The 26,885-nt window shown below is 46.7% G+C and overlaps 2 protein-coding genes across 4 annotated transcripts in view; both read right to left on the reverse strand.

The window, feature by feature from the left end:
* Positions 1-26,885, reverse strand: part of LOC135918011 (uncharacterized) — a 93,640-nt gene that overhangs the window by 54,980 nt on the left and 11,775 nt on the right. The gene's annotated exons all lie outside the window — the stretch shown is intronic.
* Positions 1-26,885, reverse strand: part of LOC135918010 (membrane metallo-endopeptidase-like 1) — an 85,525-nt gene that overhangs the window by 16,109 nt on the left and 42,531 nt on the right. Inside the window, exon 1 of one of the 3 annotated variants that reach the window (XM_070521481.1) lies at positions 18,758-18,870. The exons of 1 other annotated variant lie outside the window; for it this stretch is intronic. The gene's annotated coding sequence lies outside the window, so the exon portion shown is untranslated. Of the gene's footprint in view, positions 1-18,757; positions 18,871-26,885 lie in introns of those variants that run through there. One more of the 3 variants, XM_070521482.1, reaches the window with a different exon arrangement.

The following is a 26,885-nucleotide window of genomic DNA, read 5'->3' on the forward strand; positions in this document are numbered from 1 at the left end:
GCCTGCGGAGAAGAAAGGAAGATCAAGTGTGTGGCAAGGCTGAATGAAGCAAAGGTTTTAAACAGAAGTAAGGACCAGACTGCCCGTGAACTGTTGGAGGCCTACTATATTAAAAGAAACTGTAGCGATTGTGTTAGCGCCCCATCTATCGCCATTTATAAGAATGAAACTGCTTTTTTAGATACACGGGCGTGAGATACGTGTGTACTTAACCTATCTTTATCCGCTTTATGTAAAAACCTCGTGCGCATGTGTGGTTCTTGCTGCCCATCTTTGTCCTTATATTCATTCGCATACGCGGTGAATAAACAGTTGGAAGTTGCGCCTGTCCCGTCTCGCTCGCTCTGTGTTGTGTTTTTTCGGCGCTATAACCCTCTTCTGGAAGGAGAGTTATTAGTAGAGTTTGGAGGACAGAATAACATGCGGATAATGAATACCTTCTTCCGCAAACGGGAAAGCCGAAAGTGGACGTGGAGGAGCCCGCATGGCGAGACTAGAAACGAAATAGGCCTTATACTCTGCGCGAACCCTGGCATCATACAAGATGTGGACGTGCTCGGTAAAGTGCGCTGCAGTGACCATAGGATGGTAAGAACTCGAATTAGCCTAGACTTGAGGAGGGAACGCAAGCAACTGGTACATAAGAAGCCGATCGATGAGTTAGCGGTAAGAGGGAAAATAGAAGAATCCCGGATCAAGCTACAGAGCAGGTATTCGGCTTTAACTCAGGAGGATGAACTTAGTGTTGAAGCAATGAACGACAATCTTGTGGGCATCATTAAGGAGTGTGCAATAGAAGTCGGTGGTAACGTCTTTAGGCAGGATACCAGTAAACTATCGCAGGAGACGAAACATCTGATCAAGAAACGCCAATGTATGAAAGCCTCTAACCCTACAGCTAGAATAGAACTGGCAGAAATTTCGAAGTTAATCAACAAGCGTAAGACAGCTGACATAAGGAAGTATAATATGGATAGAACTGAACATGCTCTCAGGAACGGATGAATCCTAAAAGAAGTGAAAAAGAAACTAGGAATAGGCAAGAATCAGATGTATGCGTTAAGAGACAAAGCCGGCAATAACATTACTAATATAAAAGAGATAGTTCAAGTGTGTGAGGAGTTCTATAGAGATTTATACAGCACCAGGGGCACCCACGACGCCAATGGAATACACAATAGTCTAGAGAAATTTGAAATCCAGGAACTAACGCCAGAAGAAGTAAAGAAAGCCTTGGGAGCTGTGCAAAGGGGGAAGGCAGCGGTGGAGGATCAGGTAACAGCAGATTTGTTGAAGGATGGTGGGCAGATTGTTCTAGAGGAACTGGCCACCCTGTATACGCAATGCCTCATGACCTCGAGCGTACTGGAATCGTGGAAGAATGCTAATATAATCCTAATCTATAAGAAAGGGGACGCCAAACACTTGAAAAATTATAGACCGATCAGCTTACTGTCAGTTGCCTACAAACTATTTATTCAGGTACTCGCAAATAGAATCAGGAACACCTTAGACGTCTGTCAACCAAAGGACCAGGTAGGATTCCGTAAAGGTTACTCAACAATAGACGATATTCCCACTATCAATCAGGTGATAGAGAAATGTGCGGAATTTAACCAACCCTTATTTATATATAGCTTTCATTGATTACGAGAAAGCGTTTGATTCAGTCGAAACCTACGCAGTCATGGAGTCATTACGGAATCAGGGTGTACACGCACCGTATGTAAAAATACTGAAAGATATATAGAGCGGCTCCACAGCCACCGTAGTTCTCCACAAAGAAAGCAACAAAATCCCAAAAAAGAAAGGCGTCAGGCAGGGAGATACGATATCTCCAATGCTATTCACAGCGTGTTTACAGGAGGTATTCAGAGACCTGGATTGGGAAGAATTCGGGATAAGAGTTAATGGAGAATACCTTAGTAACTTGCGATTCGCTGATGATATTGCCTTGCTTAGTAACTAAGGGGACCAATTGCAATGCATGCTCACTGATCTGGATAAGCAGAGCAGAAGGGTGGGTCTAAAAATTAATCTGCAGAAAACTAAAGTAATGTTCAACAGTCCAGGAAGGAAACAGCAGTTTACGATAGGTAGCGAGGCACTGGAAGCGGTAAGGGAATACATCTACTTAGGGCAGGTAGGGACCGCGGATCGGGATCATGAGAATGAAATAATCAGAAGAGTAAGAATGGGCTGGGGTGTGTTTGGCAGGCATTCTCAGATCACGAACAGCAGGTTGCCATTATCCCTCAAGAGAAAAGTGTATAATAGCTGTGTCTTACCAGTACTCACGTAGGGGGCAGAAACCTGGAGGCTTACGAAAAGGGTTCTACTTAAATTGAGGACGACGCAACGAGCTATGGAATGAAGAATGATAGGTGTAACGTTAAGGGATAAGAAAAGAGCAGATTGTGTGAGGGAACAAACGCGCATTAATGACATCTTAGTTGAAATCAAGAAAAAAAAAATAGGCATTTGCAGGACATGTAATGAGGAGGGCAGATAACCGATGGTCATTAAGGGTTACGGACTGGATTCCAAGGGAAGGGAGGCGTAGCAGGGGACGGCATGAAGTTATGTGGGCGGATGAGATTAAGAAGGTCGCACGAACAATATGCTCACAATTAGTACGTGGTGGGGGTAGTTGGAGAAATATGGGAGAGGCCTTTGCCCTGCAGTGGGCGTAACCAGGCTGATGATGATGATGATGATGATGATGATGATTGACTTGAAGCAGCTTTTCGACAGCAAGAAAAGGAACCAGTTTTTTCAGCTCTAAACACTGAATTACAGGTAATGCAGGCAGGCGTAAAATTCTGCCAATATAATCTGTTTAGGAATACGAAATTGGAATAAACATTAAGACTTTCATTTGTACTTTCTCTGTCTGAGCAATCTAGTTTGACACGACTCCTACAAGCATGTCGTAACAATGTTGATGTAATACAGGTTAAATGCATGACTAGCTTAAGAAATCTGGATGATTGCTATGAATTACAGTGAAGAAACTATAATATCGAATAACATTGATAATACAATAATAATATATATTTCCACAAAACAGGCTAACCGTGAGCGGCGTGCGAGGCTGAGCAGAAAGCTGAAAAACCCTAGGGCAAGTGCGCCTGCCGTAGTCCTACGTTGCTGCAATACGGATAGCGCGTATTGATATGGTGTTCTTGTTAGAAGTTCCGAATATTGTTACGAACGGCCTGCAAAGGTAGCGACCTATAAAATTTTCCCGACCAGCCGCAGCTGAAGGGGTGGGGATATATTCGGAGAACCAGACCTTGGAAGGCGCCCGACATGCTGCGGCGGCTCGCTTTGTAAGGACAATACGCCTCCTCAACAACCAATCGGCGCCAGCATGTCTGTTGCGGCGATTCGCTTTGTAAGAACGACAATACGCCGCGTCACCAAGGGAGCGGCGCCGGGACGTCTAGACGCAGCCGGCGGAACGACTATCGTTAGTCGATTCGCCTTCACCGTCACGGTTTGCTTGTAGCAGGGGAACACTTGGTAAGAGTTGTTTTGTGGCGCAGGTCTTATGCCCCAACCACTGGCACGCGCTGGAAAGCTTCGGCGCGCGCCGAAGGGTCAAATGCGTCGACGCGTCGGTCGCAAACGCGGTGAAGCGGAACGTCGCGCAGCGATTATGTCAGCGTTATTGCCGACGCGCGGCGAAGCTGCGTCGGCGTGCACCAATGAGAGGCTGCGACGCCTCGCAGGCGTCAACCAATCGGAGGCTGCGGAGTCTCCGGCTGCTAGGCCTACGATGGCCGCCCGTACGAGTTCGAGTTCGTCCGAGATCGTCCGAGTTCCTTGGGCGTACGACGCGCGCGACAGTGTTCCTGAAAGACAGTGTTGTAATAGTATGCCGACGGCGACACGACCGACGACCGTGGGTTGTGGTAGTGCGACGTGGATCCGAAGCGACTTCCAACGACGCCGAAAAATCCAACCTGCCCACTGGGTTCCGCCGGGCTCAGTGCGATCGTCTGCTAAAACAGCCAACCGAATCACGATTACCGCAACGTCTGTGCTTGTTGTGTGTGTATTTTGTTGTGCTCAAAACGAATGGAAACATGTTTACGAGTTCTGAAGTCTGGATAACCAGCACTCGCCTATCGCCGATGTTGTTTACGTTACGCGTAGGCTTAGCGGGTCCATCGAGTCCGTAACTGGCGAGTGAACGAGGCCAGCTAAGAAAAATCTGTCGAAGGAAGTGAATTTTCAGGTCCGTTTGGTGCTGCAGTGATTTAAAATATGGCACACCTGATTTCGTGTGATGTGTGATGTGGTGAGTGAACCGTGTGGAAGTTTGGTTGGTCAACCGCGGCGTGTTTCGAGTGGTGTAGGTTGACTCAAGTTTCACGGGCAAGCTCTGCGCTGTTTCCAGTGGTAAAGATAACTTCCGAAAGCGAAATACACTAGTAGCCGAACTTTTGGAAGCATTTACATAATCAGCCGTGCCGCCTGTTTCAGCTGACTTTGCGCTCTTCTATTCGGCATGTGAATCCAGTTCAGTACAAGTTCACTGTACTCATTCACTCACTTCTTTCAAGTGCGTCCGTCTTTTGGGCTAGTTGGGGATAATTCGCTCGTGCAGCAATCAACACTGACGCACTGAAGCATACGCGACAACGCAGTCATGTTTGAGTCAGTGTGTCCTTATAGTTGAGCACTGCAAAAAGAAATTAACTGTTTGCAACGTGTGCCCTGTGTGCAGTGCATAGCAGGACCTGCATCATGCGAGACCTATGCATGTAGCAGCGTATACCACGATTGCTTCGATGCCCGCTTCAGAAGCAGCAAGTACTGAGTCAATGAAACTGTAATTGATTTTTTATCTCACTTTTTGCTTATGGAAAGTGTAGATGGTGTGAGTGCATTGTGAGGAAGGTGAAAAGGTGTCATCAGTGTTTTGTGCAGTCAGTATGCTTAGACTGCTGGAATCACTTCAGCTTCTACTAAAATGTTTATTGCTGCGATACTATAAATTGTAGTCAGGACAAAGATCTACTCAAAACCAAGTTACTAATGCATCTGCGCAGAATGTGTTTGATTAACAAGTTAACACTTCCACAACAACAATATGCCAATGCACAGAATATGTGCTTACAATAAATACATTCTGTAAAGATGAACGACTGGGCCTACAATATCAAACTTTGTAGTAGCACCGTAAAAAGTGTTGCCATGCGTATCAGCCACAACGAAACTGCTGTACGTCCAACCTTCTTCCTTGGAGGCACCTCTATAAAGACTGTTCACGCCCTTCCCATTCTGGGTGTAACATTTAGCTCTTCTCTCAACTGTCACCAGCACTGTATGTAAGCACCGGCCCATTCTTGGGTTTGTGTCCCGTGTCTCCCTTCCCTGATGACCTAAAGTTTTCCGAGCACTCTACACTTCTATCATTCTGTCACGACTTGAGTACTGCTCATCAGTATAGTTCCCGTACCAAACTCGCGACGCTAACAAACTTAAGCTTGTTCAGCGCCGGACAATACGCATCCTTTACTCCCGTCTTTTCGGTTGTCACAAGCTCATGCCAGCCTTCGAGGATTGCCTCAAACCCCTCAAGTAGCAAACCCTGCAATACCAACGCAACATTGCACTAGTCTATACTGCAGGGTGCTTGACGACTCTCTGGACAGCACTAATATTTCTTCAGTTCGTCTGAACAAGTGGTCAGCACAGCCTGAGCCCTCATCGCGCCTCTATGGCCCGACACCACAACTTCATGATTATATTTGGCATGCAGAGCTTTCTCTCCACCCCCGTGACGATTTGGATCCTCCTTCCTTGAAACCAGACTGAATTGCCACTCCTGTGTGTTGTGCACCTGTCGAATGTGTGCATGTGTGCCGTGCTGTGTTATTGAGCAAGTGTGTGTGCACGTGGAGGGAAAAAGTGTCTTCTGCATCCTGCAAATTCCTGCTCTAGATGGCTGGTTATCAGATGCTCTAACATACAGGCATCAGCCTTCTTTTTAGTCTAGTGTGCCAAGTTACCACTAAGACTATTATTATTATTATTATTATTATTATTATTATTATTATTATTATTATTATTATTAGAATCATCACTTTGACCACATTGATTGTGTTGAAGCCAGCGTGACACATAATTCTAAATATTTCTGGAGCTTTGTGGGCTCTCTCTTCTAAAAAGAGTGCCAAAGATGTACGTCTTCTTCATGAAAATAGTGGTGTTGTCTCGAACACTGCTGATCCCTTTGCAGAACATTTCTGTTTGCTATATGGTGTGAAATATGCTTCTAGTAACCTTCCTTCGCAGTCTGGCGCAGTGTATGCCAACAGTCAATGAAAACCTCGTTTCCAAGTATATGAAGTGCCTTAAACTTTGCCTTAAACTTTCCCTTTCTTGTGGTGTTGATGGTATTTCCTCCACAGAGCTTAACCCTTTGAGACGCTGTCTACACAACTAGGCACAGCAGGAGCGTGCATCAATAGCAAAAGCACTGATGAGAGTAATGGTATTTAAAATGTGTTTCATACATCTTCAAACACTTATAATTGGAACTGTGCTGCAATTTTGAATAACGTGCAGAATGTTTTAACGAAACGAGTGGGAAGGTAGACGGCTGGGTGTTGTTTACTCTGTGTCAGTATGTTGTATGTAGCGGGTTCACTTCTTTCATTGTGTTTTACAATGTCGTGCACCAGGCATAATTGTCAAGTGGCTGGATAAGTGCTTTTCAAGCTTTTCAAAACACGAAATAGTACATGTTTTCATATATTGTGTTCCTGTAGTGAGTTTTCGCATAGAGTCGAAATTTTGTAAACTTCACAAAACTCGCTAAACAATTGAAAATCCTTAATATTTGCTGCAGCTGTACACTTTCTACGATTCTGAGGATGCAAGAGTTGTGGTGAAAGCAACTTTTCAATCAACGGGATAAAGCGGTGTCTGAAACGGTTAAGACGTATGGAAGCATACTTGTTCCTCGTTCTCACAAGCATCTTCAATAGTTCCCTAAAGTCTAGTACCTTTTCTAGCACTCGGAAGGTAGCATGAACATTGCCCATGCACAAATCAGGTGCTAGATGTGCAGTTACTAACTGCCGACCTATATCTATCCTCTTCAGTGCGTCAGGTGTTTGAATCGATATGGGATTCCTCGCTTTCTGTTAGTGCTAAGAGCATTTTAATAAATGAACAGCATGACTTTGTGTGCCGACAACTTAAAACTATTTCAGACTGTCAACATTGTTCACCACTGCATCGACTTCCAAAAAGACATTTTTTACTCTCAAACTCGTGCAGAAACAATAAGTACTCGTAAATGCTTCCAACACTATGGCATTAAGTTATATGCACAAAACGCACCATGTGAAATTTTGATACACCCTACGTGATGCTCCACTCCTTAGGGTGGATGAAATGAAAGATCTTGGTGTGTACTTCAACAAAATGCTAAGCTTCTCTTCACATAGATAATTACACAAGATGCCTTTCACGCTCTTGGAATTGCATGCCGTATATTGCATGATTTCCACTCACCTGTTGTGTTTCTGAAATTCTGCTGTGTGCCTCCAACTACTAGAGTATGCCTCTGTAGGAGGGGGTGCAATGAGCAAATCTAATTCTGACCTCATTGAACGCATCCAGAATAAATTGATGTCTATCTCCAAGCACCACTTTTGCCATTCTGGCCACCACAGTTGAGCCTTCTCAAATATACTTCAACTCGCACCTCTAGATTCAAGTCTTAATTAATCGCACCTTTTATTCCTGTATAAGGTGGTCCATGACATTATACATTCCTTAAAGCTTCTTGATCATATGCATTTGTTTGTGCCGCAACAGTATACCAGGTAGCATTCCACATTCGTTGCCTGGGCTTTTTACAAGATTGTGCTAATAAGACTCGACTCCAAAACATATTTCAGAGTCCATTTCCTGTGTTTTGTGTATCTGTAGATAATCACGTAGGATTAACTCCCTTTTACTTTTCCGCGTTTCCTTTTTTCCCTATTTCTTTCTCTATCTTCCATTTTTTTGTCTGCTACATTCATGTTTTCTCTACATTTTGTCTCGCATAGTGCTCGTTAAGCGCACCAGTACAAAGACTCTCTAGCTGTTCCTGGGCACTACAATAAAAATTTGAATGATTGATTATTATCGTAGTATAAAATTGTGCTTTTTAAGTATGTACTAGTATACTATTTTAGTGCAGTAGCTTTCGTGCAATTAAATAAAGGGCATGAATTAAGATGAGAGAGAGAAAATGATTAATGAAAGGTATGGAAGTTAACCAGGACTGAGCCCGGTTGGCTACCCTACACTGAGGAAAGGGAAATGGGGACGGAAAGATTAAAAGAAGAGAAAGTCCAATGGGGATACAGTCGGTCACTCAGTCTGGATCACAGACGCTGACTCAATCCGGTATCTTTCAAATATCGCAGCAGCGCTTTTGTGACCTTTTGTAGCTGCAATATGCGAGGCCATAGTCCCAAGATCTTGTTCAAGGTGAACGGCTTTCCATCTAGCTGATTGAGAGCTCTGCAGAGGTCTTGCCTTTCATCTTCAAAAGATGGGCAGTAGCACAGTAGGTGTTCTATGGTTTCCTCGACACCGCAGGCATTGCACTCGGCGCTATCAGCCATTCCAATCAAAAGCGCATATGCATTGGTGAAGGCGACGCCCAAACGTAAGCGGCACAGCACTGTTTCCTCATTTCGCGGAAGACCTGGTAACAGCTGCAGTTGCATAGAGGGATCGAGGGAATGCAATCGATGTTGAGTGAATTCAGGTGTGTGCCACTTTTCCAATGTCAAAAGAGTGCGCTAGCTTGCCTATGTGTTGGGCTGCGTCAGTCCGCGATAAAGGTACAGAAACAAGGGTTGCTCCTTTGTGGGCTTTCCTAGCAGCTTCGTCGGCGAGGTCGTTGCCGGAGATACTGCAATGACCAGGCAGCCACTGAAACACGACGTCGTGTCCTTTCATGATCATGTGATGGAGCATTTCTCGTATCTCCAACACGAGTTGTTCACATGACCCGCGACGAAGAGATGACAGAAGACATTGTAAGGCCGCCTTTGAATTGCAGAATATTGCCCACCGATTAGCCGGTTGGTTATTAATATAATCAACGGCACCTCGGAGGGCAACAAGCTCCGAACCGGTCGATGTCGTCAAGTGAAAAATCTTGTATTGGATGCTGAGTGATCGTGATGGTATAACCACTGCGCTGGTGGAGCTGGTCTGAGTGGAAGAACCATCCGTATATATGTGGACTCGATCAAAGTAGAAAGTGTGCAAACAATCCAGAGCTGCTTGCTTCAAGGCCAAGGTAGGCAGGACGGTATTCTTTCTTATTCCTGGAACCGTAAGACGCACTTGAGGTTGTTTTAAACACCACAAAGCTGAGTTTGAACGTGCTGAGGGTGTGAAGCCCGATGGTAAGGAGGCACGATGGATGCTGACCTTGTTGGAGAAGGCCGCCTGTGGTCGTCGTTCTGGCATGAATTAAGAAAGTGCAATAATATGCTATGTGCCTGATCATATGCATTGTGCTATTGATTTCTTCTGAGTTTTAATAATGGCTGGCTACTGTATGCAGTGTCGTGCAATAAAATAATATGCCACAGCAATTATTGCGTGCCTCGCAGAACAAATTGAATATATCTTTCTCAGTCAAAACATCATAGCAGGCTGAAAACAATAAACTGCAGTTTTTCTTTTTGTGGTGACGAAGTGTATAGATTGTAAAAATAACCTGTTTATATATTTCTTATACTATGCAAATGAGCTGCTCCCATACGTTCGAATAAGTGCTTCAATAGTACGACTTGGCAAAGGGCAACGAAAGACTCCTATTCAAACGCTCTAATTGTCAAGCTTGTATTATCTGACGGTATGTCATTTCATTAATGTAAAGAAAGGCAAACTTGATATGTGAAAACCAGTTACAATAGAACATGGCCCTTACACTGTGAAAATGTGTTGTAGCAATACACTCACTGTGAAGGCCTCCAGATGCGGTGTTGATGCATCAAAACAACCTAGAATAATAGAGGTGCTCCATGGGCTAGATTTGGCGGAATCAAGAATTGGGGGGAGACAAGATGCGAATTACATACATTTTAGCTATTCTAGTTTTTTTTTTTTTGTGAGTGCTACAGGTGTTTCAATTCTGTTTTGCTGATTTTCTCAGAACCCACTTTTTCATGTTTCTCTCATGCACCAACAAGGATAATTATATTGACACGGATGCTTTATCTGTATCCGGTTACCGTATTTCACCGGCTAAAAAATGTTAAACGTTATCGCTCGGTGCAGGATGCGCCTGAACGTATCGGAAGTTTCGCGAATGTTATCGATGGTTCTCTCTGTTGTCGACGAACCTTGCTAAGCTGATTGCATACGCGACACGAATTGTGTTGTAGTTTCTGGAAGGCGCGCGGGCACCAGCGAATAGGCTGTAACTTTCGACGACTGACGTATGCAAACCGACGCGCTTGACCCGCCGATGAGATTTTCTACGATTGCCGACATTGCTCGCCGCTATCGTTGCGATTGAGCCGGCACTATTTATTTACCGTCACTACTACGTGGCAATATTTCCAACACAGATTTTTTTCAGTTATACATTGCACGCCTAATTCTTACATAGTTGGCTGTGCAATAAGTTACCAAAAAATGAAATGGTGCAACAGTTTTTGATATATGGCATCGTCGTGCACGTGTTTGCGAAGCGATCTTGCAGAGAGCCGACGCGCGAGCGCTGATGTCGATATTTTGTGCACTATTGTTACTTCAAAAATAAAAAAAACTGTTGCGGTAGGTGTATATTCATTATTCAAACGTGTTTTTTATATCTAAAAGCACATACAGATCACTAACTTATTGTTTCAAGCTTAGTTTACAGCAGGCTCTTTTAGGCCGGACTTTGACGGATGAAGACGGAATAGTCCAGCAACAGTGCGCCGCAGCCGAGGAGCGCGCTTCGGCGCGCGTCGGAGCTTGTCTCCAGTGGTTGTGCGCCCTCTCCCTCCAGCCGAAGCGAAGCGACGCGTTCGCTTGCAAGCGCGCCGAAGCTTTCGGCGCGTGCCAGTGGTTGGGGCATTAGACGTCGTAAGTCAATGGACAGACGCGGCGGCCATTGTCGGCGGGGTCAACTCTGGGATCAGGAGGCGCCTGCTCAGGCCAAGACCCATGTCTGCGAAAACCCTCTCACCTTGGTGTGGTCAGTGAAACCTGTGCGGCAGGAAGTGGGTACACCCTCCCCCTCAAAGGCGGGTCGGCTACGATGATTTTGGACGCTCCGAATTGGTCAGCATTGTGAAACATAGTTCCAGCGCACAATTGAACAAGGACGAGGAGTTCAGGAATTGAACAAGGACGAGGAGTCCTTGTTCAATTGTGCGCTGGAACTATGTTTCACAATGCTAATCATAACCAACTAGCCCAGCTGTCCATACTTACCGAATTGGTCGACGGCTGAACGGCCATTTTCCGTCACCTAGGGATCTAGGGAGGACAGTGTTTATGAGCAGCCCTGGCGCGGCTGCTGATTCTCTTTCAGTCATGCTAGACTGATGAGCTGTAACATTCTCACGTAGATACTGTAAATGAATCCCATATTCCTCGTCCTCAGCGTGGATGAGTTGGACGACAGCATGGGCCCGCTGCCATCTATCTTACGCCCGACCCCAACCATTACAACTGGCTGGCAGCGGTGAGATGGACTTTGCGACGTGGTGCTGCGTCAGCGGTGAGTGCTTGGTTCTTGCTTTGACTCTCTAAGCTTCATTTTGTGGTTGTTTTGTTTAGAACAGTAGGGTAGCTAGATTGTTGATGGTTAGCTAGGTTGTTTCCCTAGGTAGGTTTAGCGAGCAGGACCAAGGCAGTAAAGCAGCAATCATAGATTTAAGGACACTGCTGAGAGACGAATTGTTGATTGTTGGTGAGGAACTGGGCCTAGAGATACACAAGGAAATGCTGAAATAGGAATTATTGAAGCTGATTTCAGAAAAGGCCAGTGAGGAGCACGTTGAAATTGGGCTAGAACTTCTTAGGAAAACAGAGAAACAGGACAGAGAGAGAGAAGAACGGGACCGAAAGAGAGAAGAACGGGACAGTGAGAAACGCGAGTTGAAAAAATGCAAATTGAGCTTGAAAGAAAACGTTTGGAGTTGTGTCAAGGAAGTGAAGCGGCTCTGGAACGATCAAGTGAGGCAGAATCATACCGCAATGACAGGCTGTTCAAGCCAATTGAGGTCCTGAAAGACATAGGCTTATTCCTAGGAAATTTTGAAAGGACTTGCGAGAAGATGAACTTCGGTCCGAGTACATTGGCCACAGCGGTTGCTGTCTATGTTGCAGTGTGAGGCTGCGGAAGTAATCGCCAGACTCAGTGTGCAGGATGCATATGATTATGCAAAGGTTAGGGTGTAAAGGGGGTTTATTCGGGTCGTAGAGCAGCAGCGACCAACGCGGCAACAGCAGGTAGGGCGCAGCCAGCGAACGAACTGGGTACCAGCCACACGATGGCAACGGGGCTTTTCAGCCTGCCGATCTTCTTCGTCACAATCACCCCCGGAATTGAAGAGTAGCCATCCTGGCGACCTAGGAAGAGGTGGGCGGATCGTAGTACTGCTTCAGCCGGTCAATGTGTACAGTCTCTTGCCCTCGTCGACGGACATCGGGAGCTGGCGATACGGGTTCGACCACGTAGTTCACTGGTGATGTTTGTGCAGCCACGCGGTAGGGCCCATGGTACTTCGGGAGGAGCTTGGACGAAAAGCCAGGAGCAGCAACAGGCGGGACCCAAAGCCACACGAGTGAGTCGACGGGGAAGGGGTGAGGGGGAGGATTGAGGTCATGGCGGTCTTTTTGGCGGCACAGTTGAGCAGACGTCAAAGAAAGGGCCAGTTGTCGAATAAACCCCCTTTACAATTGGTGGAGGTGCTGGGTAGGGAAGTGGTTGGAGAGGTGCGGTGGAGAGATGTGGGACACATTTGCGTCGCTGGCAGGCAATGCAGGAGCGCACGTATTTGTGGACGAAGGTGTACATCCCTCGCCAATAATATCGTAGGCGAAGCCGTGTGTAGGTTTTTGACGCTCCGCCGTGACCACACTGCGGGTCAGAATGAAAAGCGGAGCATAAATCTTGTCGTAGGTGGCAAGGCACTACTAAAAGCCATTTGCGGCCGTCATTGTAGTAGTTGCGGCGGTATAAAAGTCCGTCGAGGATTGTGAAATGCTGCGCCTGTCGGCGTAACGCTCGAGGTGCCGAAGTTGCCGGAGTATTGGACAAAAAGTCGAATATCATGACGATCCATGGGTCTTTTCGTTGCTCCGATGCCATGTCCAGGATGTCACGTGGTGAGATGTCATGTCGATAAGTAGAAGTGCTGCTGTCTGAAGTAACTGGGGAGCGCGAGAGGGCATCGGCGACAGAGTGTTTGCGTCCAGAACGACAGACGACACGGATATCATATTCCTGGATTCGGAGGGCCCACAGAGCCAGGCGGCCCGACGGGTCTTTTAGGTTGGACAACCAGCAAAGAGCGTGAACAGCTCGGAACAGCACGTATCGCACCTCAAAGAGGTGTTCTAACGGTTGAGGGAAGCCGGATTAACGATGAAGGCGGACAAATGTAGGTTTGGCTACTCGCAGGTTACTTAGCTGGGCCATGTTGTCGGTCAGGGCACGACACGGCCGGCCGAGCTGAAAATAGCTACGATTGGAGATTTTTCTCAACCACGCACGAAAGCAGAGATTCGTTCTTTTTTGGGGCTTGTGGGGTACTATCAACGGTACATTCCGAATTACTCGCAAATAGGAAGTCCTTTAACGGAGGCCCTCCGAAAGGGAGCACCTAAACGTGCACTGGGATAAGGACAAAGAGAACGCTTTCTAAGGTTTGAGAATGCTATTGGTTTCTCGTCCTGTACTTCGCGCGCCAGACTACACAAAGGAATTCATAGTTCAGTGCGACGCAAGCGACAGGGGTATGGGCGTGGAACTTGGTCAGGTCGGCGATGATAATGAGGAACATCCTATGCTCTATGCCAGCTGTAAACTAACTGTGAGAGGAGAAGCGTACAGCGCTTCAGAGAAGGAATGTGCTTGTTTGGTTTGGGCAGCCCAGAAGTTGTCGTGTTACTTGTACGGAGCGAAGTTCATCTTCGAGACCGACCAGTGTCCTGTGAAGTGGCTCAATCAAATGTCACACAAAAATGGCCGCTTGCTCCGATGGAGACTCACTCTCCAAGAGTACAACATCTCCGTTGGATATTAGAAGGGAAAGTTGCATAGCAATGCGGATGGTTTCAGCAGGCTAATTGGAATTCTGCGTTTAAGGGTCCCGCCTAAATTTTAGGGTTACTATTGTTAATTTTGTTAAGCCAAAAATATCCCCTCTCATTTAGCAAGATTCCCTCCATGATTGCTGAATTTGTCAGCACGAAATTACTTCAAAAATTGGCATAGCGAAATGCATCATTTTTTGTTTCTGCACTTATGTTTTCTTTGAAGCCTAGCTGGTCTAAAGTGAGAACCAAGATGCGTCATCTCGGAGCAGAGCCATGTTGTGGGGTTTGCTTTGCGGTTGCCTGTGCTTGTTGCATGTTTTGGGGCGGTGTCATCATTTCAGAGCTGGGCGCTGCAAGCCAAGGTATCCTCCTCTTGCCACTAGCCATTCTATTCCTGCCCAGCGGTAATCAGCACTGACCAGTCGAGATTTTCCGGGCCATGGAGGAGCTGTTACGAACGGCCTGCAAAGTTACCGACCTACAAAATTTTCCCAGCCAGCCGCAGCTGCGGGGGTGGCGATACTTGGAGAACCAGACCTTGGAACGCGCCCGGCCCGCTGCGGCGACTCGGTTTGCAAGGACGACAATACACCTCGTCAACAACCCGTTGGCGCCGGCATGTCTGCTGCGGCACCTCGCTTACTGAGAACGACAATACGCGGCGTCCCCAAGTGAGTGGCGCCGGGTTGTCTAGACGCAGTCGGTGGACCAAGTATCGTTAGTGGATTCACCGTCACCGTCACGATTTGTTTGGAGCGGGCGAACTCCTGGAAGGAGGGGTTTTGCGGCGCCGTCTCACGGGTCCTAGAAGTCGTCAGTCAATGGACAGACGCGGCGGCCACTGCCTGCGGGGTCAACTCTGGGACCAAGAGGCGCCTGCTCAGACCAAGACCCGTGTCTGAGAAAACCCTCTCACCTTGGTGTGGTCAGTGAAACCTGTGCGGAAGTGAGAGGGTAAACCCTGCCCATCAAAGGCGGGTCGGCTACGATGACATTGGTCAACGGTTGAACGGCCGTTTTCCCTCACCTAGTGACCTAGGGAGGACAGTGTTTATAAGCAGCTGTGGCGCGGCTGCTGAGTGTGCATTCTCTTTCAGACATGATAGACTGATGAACTGTAACGTTCTCATGTAGATACTGTAAATAAATCCCATATTCCTCGTTCTCGATGAGATTCAGTCTCTCCCTTCAACAACGTTCTCAGCGTGGATGACTTGGACGACGGCATGGGCCAGCTACCATCTATTTCATGCACGACACCAACCATTACAGTATACTACCAGCGCGAGACATAGGACAACAAAATGGACGAGAAGCGTGTCTTTTAAAATGCTATACTGCAACGTACAGGTTTCTACAGAAGTGACGGTAGCCACTCAAAACATTTGATGCGTCGGCTTTTGCGCCTTTAGAAATATCTTGAGAGGACTCCCATAATTATATTCACAGCGCACGCATGGCGATGGACGAACCAGGCTAGCACTAAGGTTGAATTTCACAACACAATTTTCATTCCACGTCCAGTAATCACACAGATTTGCGGCTTCGTTCAGGGGCACACGCGGGCTTTCGGGTTGGTGCTTGTAGTTGCGTTTGGCGCAAGAATATGGTTAGGAGCAGGCACCGCATATGCGCAATCACGAGCAATGTACACGCATCATTTCTCCAGAAGCTGACGCCGAGCACGGGTAACGCGAGGATCTTTTTGGGTTGACACGACGACCTCGTGGCAGCCGAATTCTGAATACTGCATATGCGGCGAGGGTAGCTATATGAACTTGTCGATAGGTCATCTTGATTGTAGCGCAGGCAGAACGAAACGGTCATAGAAAGGCAGATGAGAAAACACACAGCGCTAAACCAATTGCGAACAGCTATTTATGTGCGCCATGTTGCACTGAACTTCATAAACCGCCGTTGCGCACTCCAAAACAAATCTTAACTTACACGTATTTAAATTGATAAACGTGCATATTATTTGCTCTTAATCAAGAAAAGACAATAATATAATGAAAACGTTTTATTCATTAATATAAACTCAAATTTATTTCTGATAAAACTGGAATAAAAATAATGATATAAGTAATCTTTTGTAGTATTCTTTAAATTTGTGATTTTTAAAAATAAATTAATTATGCAGCGTGCGCCGCGAAACCTGGCATTAAGCAACCCTGGGCGTCGCACCAGTCGCTTTGCTGAAATCGCAAACATGTGAAATGGGCCATTTAAAAATCACATTGCGACGCGTGCGACTGTACCGATTTTCGTCGTTCCAGTCGCAGCATGTGAAACAGCTTTAGACTAAGGGATTCTGTCTGCAAAGGTTCTTTTCTGCAAAAACGCACAAGGCGGATTCTTCGTTCCGTATGATTTTTTTCGCAGAAAGGCTGCTGGCAGAAATCTGCTGCATGTTTGTTGCAGGCCAAACTCAAGATTTTGACTATTGACGATCCTTTTATGATTAGCAGTTCAGACAAAGTAATCAATTTTTTGAAAGACTACACTCATGATAGCTTCCGTGCCTTCTCGCTTGACATTAAGGATCTGTTTTACTCTTTACCGCATAAAGATCTGTTTCAATGCGTGGAGGACGCCATTGACAATCACAGTGTGGTGACATTTCAGAATGAAGCCGGTCTAACCACTAATCTGTTCTTAGAAGTTTTAAAGCTTTATTTGTCATCCAGGTTGGCCGCTTGGGGTGATCCAACGTTCATACGAAAGAAGCCGTTTGCATACGGTCTTGCCTCGTCCTAATTTTAACTGACTTTTTTCTTGACATTACGAAAGGATTTTGTACTCTTGCTTGGAAACAACAGTGGTAGCAAAAGTATTCAGGTACGTAGCAGACTGCTTGGTGATATTAAAATGTGACATCGATTGCAACGGGTTTGCCGCATCGACAATCTGCTCCTTTCTCCGCGAATGCCTAAAGCCTCTCAGTTTAACATGTGGAGAGTCTGTTCACGGATGCATTAGGTCCTTACACCTCACCCTTCATGCCTTAAGTACTCATACATGTTCGTGTTATGAACCAAGAGGAAAGAAGTCTCGTCTTCCATATGCATCAGCACATTTGAAATTAGTTAAGAGGGGCATCACCAGCCTGTGTTTTAAAAATGCTGTTCTGAAATCTTGCAAGCATCTTGTGCAAAAACATTTCGATAACCAGGTTTTGCGACTGTGCGCAGCTGGCTAGTCTTTACAGTTGCTGATTGCAGTGCTAGCAACATCTTAAGAAAAATCAAAACTGGTAGCCCTGGTGCCGCCTTGCAGCCATGCAGAAGTGAAAACGTGCTTGTGGTGCCGTATCTAGACAAAGTCGGTCACAATTTGAAGAAAATTGCGCAAAGAGTTGGATTGGACGTTGTTTTTTCTGCCCCGCATAAGCTTTCTATCTTGTGTGCGAAAGTAAATCATACCAAGCAAAAACGCAATGCTTGTGATACAAATAATCGAGAACACTTTGTTGTCCCACGTGTGGAAGGCGTAGTTTACTGCACTACATTTTCATACGGGAAAGAATATTTGGGACAACCAGGCACATGTATTAACGATCGCTTACGAGAGTACTCAAACAATGTTGACAAACTGGCGTAACCGGTCATCTTGCTGCACACTGCATACGCCGTGGCTGCAAACCTTTGTTTAAAAAGAGTAGAGTGATGGCCAGACATTCTGATCAAGTGACAAGGGAAATTGTAAATGCGTTTGAAATAAACAAAAACAAAAGATTGCGTGAGCTGCTCATCTGTGGCGTTGTCAGAGAATGACATACTGTTCTTGTCACGGTAGTGGTGGCTTGCTATGCCGTTAGGCGATCTGTGATCTGCAATGATCTGCGATGACGTTACACTCCCTTTCCGTCTTTTACTGTACGGTGCTACTTATACTGTGACGAAGTACAGGTGCTCCCAGAATAATTCGGAACGCAACACACGCGGCCGCTCGCCGGCGGAGCGCACCCGTGGAAGTAGTACCATGGTCTGCGAGTGCGCGGTCTCCCTAGCGAGCAAGGTTGGATCCCTAGTGCATCTAGTTTGTGTTGCGTTGCTCCAAAACGGTAGCCCTAGGTGCCCCTTAATGTTTTGTCTAGGGGGGTTGGGCCGGTGGTGTCTGTGGCAAGCTGTGTCTGCGCATGCACTCGCGTTGGAGCAAAAGCGCTCGTGTCTGCATGTTCGCGTGCTTGGGCACCTTTTTTTTTTCATTTTTCGGGTGGGCTGTATTTATCATTTGCTAAAAATATTTATGGTAGGCGACCATGACTAGCGCTGGCAAAGGGCGGCGTTTTCATCTGATGCCACCGCGATGATATCGGCGGCTCGATTGATAAAGGGATACGAACATATTTAAACGACAGTTACGCGAATTCCGCCTTATTCCTATCGAGGCAACATGCCGAAAAGAGTGCTGATGAATGTGCGGAGAAATATAATTAAGCTCAGTTCACAAGGTATACCTCAACAGGAGATATGCCGCCTCACAGGAAAGTCTATAAGTGCGGTCAATGCAAGCATACAGGGATGAAGATGGCCGACTCAAAGATGCAGCGCGATCGGGACGACACCGATGCACCTCGGAAGTGTCCGATCTTATTGTTGCTGCAGCCGCTGCTGATCCTTTTCAGAGCGCCCGTCAGATCAAGACAGCCCTCAACCTGCAAGCCAGTGAGGAAACAATTAGAAGGCGCATGCGAGAGGCTGGTCTTCGTGGATTTGTCGCGGCACAAAAGCCACACCTTACGGAGCACCAAAAATGCCGGCGCCTTGAGTTTTGCAGGGCGTATGAGCGCTGGACGACTGCAGAATGGAAGGAAGTGATATTTTCAGATGAATCGACATTTTCATCTAAATGGGATCAAGAGCGCCGCTTATGGAGACCATATAACTGCAGGAATTTTCATTTTCTTTCTTATCTTTTAAGCAGAAATTCTTCGGACGCGCAAGAGGTATTTCATCTGAAAAGACCATTATCTATTCCCTTCTTTACGTGTATAGATACGAGCCTGGGTATGTTTACGAGAACTACAGCAGCGGCCGCTGTACTGTCAACGTTTGGGGAGCAATTAGCAAAGAGGGCCTCGGTCCGCAAATCCGACTGTCCCCATCGTTCGCAGCTGAAGCTTACTGCGAAATTCTGGACTACCACCTATTGCCATACGCTCTGGACGGGCCATATAAAGATGGCTACTACTTGCTCCAACAAGACCTGAGCCCGGTGCGCACAGTTAGAGCTGTGGAAAAACTTCTTCAAGAACGTGGTGTTCGCGTTCTTGACTGGCCTCCGAAAGGTGCAGAATTCAATGTTATGGAGAACGTGTGGGGCATGATGAAGGAAAGCTTATCAAAGCTGAGTCTGGGAGGGGCCAGTGCCGACGAGCTCTGGCTCACCATAACGCGCGAGTGAAAGCGCCTTGGTGAGAGGAGGGACTTCGTCGATGCACTCTACGAGTCAATTCCACGCCGCGCACAAGCTGCGTTTCGCGTTGACGGCGCATTTGCGAGATATTGATAGCGGAATATGCCAATCGCTTTAGACGAAACAGTTACGTTTCGATTCTTTTTTGTTTTTTACTCTGGAAAAAATAAACCCCGTGTTCTTCCTGTTATTTATATTTACTATGTTCTCCTTAAAATTTTTTTTTTTGCATTCAACTCACACAGCCTACCCTTGATTATCATTGTGTATTTCCTCTGAGCAAAATAAATTAGTGTGAAAATGAGTAACTTCGCCAACAAACGCCGACTCGCGATCAATACGTAAGGATACTCGCTACCAATGGTCCAGATTCCGTGATTGATTGTCGCACAATATATACGAACCACGTAACGGGGTGCAGCAGTAAATTACTAGAGTCGTGAAGAGTTCATTAGAGTGCCCTTTGCATGAAGTGACTTCCTGTGCGTGAAATTGACATAGATGAACGTGCCGTGTTATTTCATTTTGTGAACTCTTTTATTGCCACTATCGCAGGCACACCCGTCAAGAGGGGTCGTGTAATAGTGGAAATTGGGAAATTGTCCTCGTATTACGAAGCTAGTAGTAACACGGATAGGAAAATATTTTACTAAGAGCTAATACATCGCAGGACAGGCTAACGCGGTGGAAAAATAAGGCAGCGTTGCCATTGTACCCAAGCCGCCTCACTAGCACGCAATCACGCAAAGCATTGCTATGTCCCACCCGGGATGCAGACCATGGCGAGAATATGCTGCAAGGAATGCCGGAGCCTTCATTTGTAGATTACGGTGCATGCATGCTGTGCTACAGACATTCATTCGCCCAGCCCCCATTGCACAATGCTAAAGGGCACCTAGCGCTACCTTCTTGGAGCAAGGCAACGCCAACCTAGATGCACTAGGGAGCGAAACTTGCTCGCTAGGGAGACCGCGCATGCGCAAATCTTGCCTGTATTTATCCGCCGGCGCGCTCCGCCGACGAGCAACTGCGTGTCCAGCATTCCGAATTATTCTGGGAGCACCTGTACATTAGACCATCAGGTAGTAGCGCTGTGTCCTTTGCGCCTTCTCTCTTGTCGCGCGTGTCTTCCCGCTAAAAACTACTAACAGCCATAGAACGCCCTTATGAATTTCTCGCGGGCAAGCCAGAGCGTTGAGACGTTTAAATTGTCCATAGCAACAGGAAGCACTGCGGTAATTGTAGCAATTTTACATATTCGCAAAGTTTTCTGCACTTAGGAAGACATAAGTTGCTCTAAAATTTGGGACAATGAAGGCAGCTAAAGCGTAAGAAACAAAGCGACAAGAGCGGCTGAATCAACAAGTACGAAAATCAGACGAATTAATTTACTATCATTCCCATGGCGGTTGAAAAATTGCAGCGCTAGAGTTTACTATTATATTATTGTACGAAACTATTATGTGGGAGCACCGAGACAGTCATATAACATGGGCGTTAATGAGAACGCGCTGCCGGGCGTCGGTGATCAACCCTACTTAGCGTGCAACGCTGTGAAAGCTACGCATGAAGTTGGGTAATCAAAATGTATACCTGCGCGCGTGTTGTGGTCAAGCTTCGTCGTCAGACACGTTCGCGCAATCTCATTGCAAGCCTGTGCGTGAGGCTGCCGCGACGGGCTAGAAATTAAGGCGGAAAAACAAACACAAAAGCAATACAATATAAAACAACGTATTAACAGCCGCATAACGCAGTTTGTTGTTTTTTAAGGTTCAAAACTATTTGCAGTTATTACTAAGGTTAAACACTTTCCCCTTGCTATCCTCCACAGCGTTGCACGCTATGTCTGAAACAGAATTTAAGAAGATATATATATATATATTTTTTTGCGGTACTTCTGCTGCACCGTCAACCACGACGTACCGCTACATCGCCACAAAAATTTGAGGGTGTGTTTACATTGTGCTTAAGTTGTGTTTTGTTACGCAAAATGTGGCGAACGTATCAATATTGTTTGCGTTTCTCTTGTTTGACAGATGCGCGTTCACTCTTGGGGCCCCGTCCACCACCGGTCTTTGCTAGAATTTGTCCGGGAATCCGGCGTGTATCTACACTTATAAATAACAGGGTGTCTACCAACCGGGAATTCTCAGGGATTTTGAGTAGTCTGGAAAAACTCAGGGGAAACTCAAGGAATTTGTGCCTCTATCAGGGAAAATTAGCTGTAATATTATTGAGAGCGTCGCAAGTCGCGGTATAATGCTGGCTCGAGTAACAGACAGGAATCGTAATGAATCGTCTTTGACGTCCTGTCGTCGGCTGTAGAAGTTGCCAGTGTAGAGTCAACGACCGACTTTCCGGATTACCGATAATTTGGACGGCTTCGCGGCACCACCACCCATAGAGTCAATGTATCAGAACGTCTGAAATTTCTGACGCAAGAACTCTTCGCCGTCCGATTTTCTGGACGCTTTACCGTGACCGTAGGTTCGAAACGTCATTAATAAAAGCCACCACCGCTGCCGTTTTGATTACGTCGCCGCCTCGAACCGTCGCTCTTGCACGCAGATCCGCTGGCAGCCGTAGCCACCACTGTGGCAACGCTAGGCCTAGCTGCTTCGACGTTCGCTATGAAGCATCTTGCGTTGGGTGCCTTTTTCGCTTAACGGACAATTTGACGCTTTCGCACAGTAAAATAAATGGAGTTATTAACGGTTAAAATACGTTGGCGAGCTAGTTAGTTTAAATCCATGATAGAATGTGTAAGCGCGACCGAACGGGGACGTAGAAAGAAACAGATATACCGAGACAGTGCTACTTTCAACTACAGATTTTATTTTCGCATGCAATAATAACTGTATACTGAACGATCGGGAACAAACGAGACAAAAAGGAACATTCAGTGCTGCATGTCGATGAACAGTACATGTGTGTAAGGCATGATCAAAGCATGCGCTGTAATAGTTACAAAACGATAAACCGAGGAATCGTATCTGTTTTCCAGACAGCGACACTGATGGCTTGCAAAAGCACATTTCGTGTAATTTTGCAATTTCGTAGGAGTAAAGTTTCGTTCGTTCTCCGTCCTCGCTTCACCGTTGGAACTTGAAGCTTCTCGGACGATGATCGGCAGTTGTTGATCAAACGCAGGCAGGAAACGATGAGATCAGATGTACACGAAATATTTATACGTAAACTTTTCTATATACATGGCAGGTAAAACAAATACATTACAAATTTGAACAATCTAGAAACAAAGTCTCACTCTTCGACTGTCTCAATGACTGTTAGAGCCCAGACTCGTTTTAACGTACATAGTACGGAGGCTCACTGATGTATCAGCAATCCTGATTTCAGCCAAGTCTGAGGGACAGCATGTCGTCCCGATTTTTATAGCCCAATTACACAAAGAAAAAAAAGGCGGTAGGGCCGTTGGCCCGTCCCACAGGTTCAGTTGCCAATCAGAGTCAACCGTTTGTCAAGCCACAACCCACAGGGATGGCCTTACTCTTAAAAATAAACATATTGGAAAACAAAGCTCTTTTCCTTCTTCCCCAAAACTCCGTTGCCCTCTCATTTCTCCGTAGTTAGTGGTGGGCTCAGCAAAACACGCCAGGCCCGAACACGTTATCGCTAGACCGCCTCCAATCCCAACGGCGTCTAGGCCGCAAATGTCTCGGAAGCAGGAGCATCGACACCAAGGAGTGCCGCTGTACTCAAAGCTTGGCCGTGTGCGAGACGGATGGCCCTCCTTGTCCTTCAAACTTATTGTCTACAAGACAAAGTTCTCCGAGTGCGTGTTTCCGAGACGCCGTCGTCCGAATGCACTCTTTACGTGTGCACCGCATTCCTACAGCGTGCACGGTAAGCTGGCCTTCGACACTACACAGGCAGTCGCACCCAACAAGGCTGGCGATTGCGTTCCGGACGCGTAGAAGATTAGGTCCATGCTCACTGCATGCGGCACGGGGTCAGAGTTGCTAAGTCCTTCTTAACCTCGGCGGCGCCTCCAATTAGTCAGGCACTCAGGCGCCAGACCCACAATACCCTGTACAGCGGTCCGTTTCAAGGCTGGTCTGTGTGACCGTCGGCGGACTGCCAACACCGTGCGCACAATACCGACTTCCCGGAATCGGCAGTCGCCCTCCTGGCGCCTGCCGCGACGCGTCACCCAACCTCGCGCGGTCCGTGACCCCACATAACACAGAAACAGTTGCACCGCTGACATGGGGGGGGGGGGAGTGAACCCCCTCTCTATACACACAGCACGTGGCCGATTCGTGACACTTAAGAACACGAACAATCAGAGCGACCTTACAGAAGGCCTCCACAATCTGTCATCCTGCTATGAGTCCAATAAAAATAGAAGTATTTTCAAACATGGGTTTGCAAGGACAATCTCGGCAATGAATGCCCAAATGGCCCGAGATTACTCTAGTGTCATTATATTGATGCTCTTTTAGTCTCTCTTTGATGCATCTGCCAGTGTGACCAACATACGCTCTTCCGCACAAAAGCGGAATGGCATAGACAACGTTATGAGTGCAGGTTACAAATTGTTTGAGATGTTGAGCAGAACATGCGTTCCTCTTGTTATTCCCTGAATTAATCTGTTTGCATAGCTTCTGTAGACGCTCAGGGGCAGAGAAAACCACGTCCACCCCCGATTTTGCCGCTATTCTTCTGAGATTATGTGAAAGACAATGAATGTACAGGTGCTCCCAGAATAATTCGGAACGCTGGACACGCAGTTGCTCGTCGGCGGAGCGCGCCGGCGGATAAATACAGGCAAGATTTGCGCATGCGCGGTCTCCCTAGCGAGCAAGTTTCGCTCCCTAGTGCATCTAGGTTGGCGTTGCCTTGCTCCAAGAAGGTAGCGCTAGGTGCCCTTTAGCATTGTGCAAAGGGGGCTGGGCGAATGAATGTCTGTAGCACAGCATGCATGCACCGTAATCTACAAATAAAGGCTCCGGCATTCCTTGCAGCATATTCTCGCCGTGGTCTGCATCCCGGGTCGGACATAGCAATGCTTTGCGTGATTGCGTGCTAGTGAGGCGGCTTGGGTACAACGGCAACGCTGCCTTATTTTTCCACCGCGTTAGCCTGTCCTGCGAAGTATTATCTCTTAGTAAAATATTTTCCTATCCGTGTTACTACTAGCTTCGTAATACGAGGACAATTTCCCAATTTCCACTATTACACGACCCCTCTTGACGGGTGTGCCTGCGATAGTGGCAATAAAAGAGTTCACAAAATGAAATAACACGGCACGTTCATCTATATCAATTTCACGCACAGGAAGTCACTTCATGCAAAGGGCACTCTAATGAACTCTTCACGACTCTAGTAATTTAGTGCTGCACCCCGTTACGTGGTTCGTATATATTGTGCGACAATCAATCACGGAATCTGGACCATTGGTAGCGAGTATCCTTAGGTATTGATCGCGAGTCGGCGTTTGTTGGCGAAGTTACTCATTTTCACACTAATTTATTTTGCTCAGAGGAAATACACAATGATAATCAAGGGTAGGCTGTGTGAGTTGAATGCAAAAAAAAAATTGTAAGGAGAACATAGTAAATATAAATAACAGGAAGAACACGGGGTTTATTTTTTCCAGAGTAAAAAACAAAAAAGAATCGAAACGTAACTGTTTCGTCTAAAGTCCAAAAACAAGAAAGACGCTGACAGATGGAATAGCACACTGTGGTATAAAATTTTGTAACCAGGGATGAAGTACCTCAGACAGGCTGGCCAACGTTTCGATAGGTGGACCTATCTTCGTCAAAGGCGAAGATAGGTCGAAGATAGGTCCACCTATCGAAACGTTGGCCAGCCTGTCTGAGGTACTTCATCCCTGTTTACAAAATTTTATACCACAGTGTTTCGTCTAAAGCGATTGGCATATTCCGCTATCAATATCTCGCAAATGCGCCGTCAACGCGAAACGCAGCTTGTGCGCGGCGTGGAATTGACTCGTAGAGTGCATCGACGAAGTCCCTCCTCTCACCAAGGCGCTTTCACTCGCGCGTTATGGTGAGCCAGAGCTCGTCGGCACTGGCCCCTCCCAGACTCAGCTTTGATAAGCTTTCCTTCATCATGCCCCACACGTTCTCCATAACATTGAATTCTGCACCTTTCGGAGGCCATGCAGTCAAGAACGCGAACACCACGTTCTTGAAGAAGTTTTTCCACAGCTCTGACTGTGCGCACCGGGCTCAGGTCTTGTTGGAACAAGTAGTAGCCATCTTTATATGGCCCGTCCAGAGCGTATGGCAATAGGTGGTAGTCCAGAATTTCGCAGTAAGCTTCAGCTGCGAACGATGGGGACAGTCGGATTTGCGGACCGAGGCCCTCTTTGCTAATTGCTCCCCAAACGTTGACAGTACCGCGGCCGCTGCTGTAGTTCTCGTAAACATACCCAGGCTCGTATCTATACACATAAAGAAGGGAATAGATAATGGTCTTTTCAGATGAAATACCTCTTGCGCGTCCGAAGAATTTCTGCATAAAAGATAAGACAGAAAATGAAAATTCCTGCAGTTATATGGTCTCCATACGCGGCGCTCTTGATCCCATTTAGATGAAAATGTCGATTCATCTGAAAATATCACTTCCTTCCATTCTGCAGTCGTCCAGCGCTCATATTCCCTGCAAAACTCAAGGCGCCGGCATTTTTGGTGCTCCGTAAGGTGTGGCTTTTGTGCCGCGATAAATCCACGAAGACCAGCCTCTCGCATGCGCCTTCTAATTGTTTCCTCACTGGCTTGCAGATTGAGGGCTGTCTTGATCTGACGGGCGCTCTGAAAAGGATCAGCAGCGGCTGCAGCAACAATAAGATCGGACACTTCCGAGGTGCATCGGTGTCGTCCCGATCGCGCTGCATCTTTGAGTCGGCCATCTTCATCCCTGTATGCTTGCATTGACCGCACTTATAGACTTTCCTGTGAGGCGGCATATCTCCCGTTGAGGTATACCTTGTGAACTGAGCTTAATTATATTTCTCCGCACATTCATCAGCACTCTTTTCGGCATGTTGCCTCGATAGGAATAGGGCGGAATTCGCGTAACTGTCGTTGTTTAAATATGTTCGTATCCCTTTATCAATCGAGCCGCCGATATCATCGCGGTGGCATCAGATGAAAACGCCACCCTTTGCCAGCGCTAGT

This window comes from Dermacentor albipictus, chromosome 7, assembly GCF_038994185.2.
Source record: "Dermacentor albipictus isolate Rhodes 1998 colony chromosome 7, USDA_Dalb.pri_finalv2, whole genome shotgun sequence".
In the NCBI taxonomy this organism is placed as follows: Eukaryota; Metazoa; Arthropoda; class Arachnida; order Ixodida; family Ixodidae; genus Dermacentor; species Dermacentor albipictus.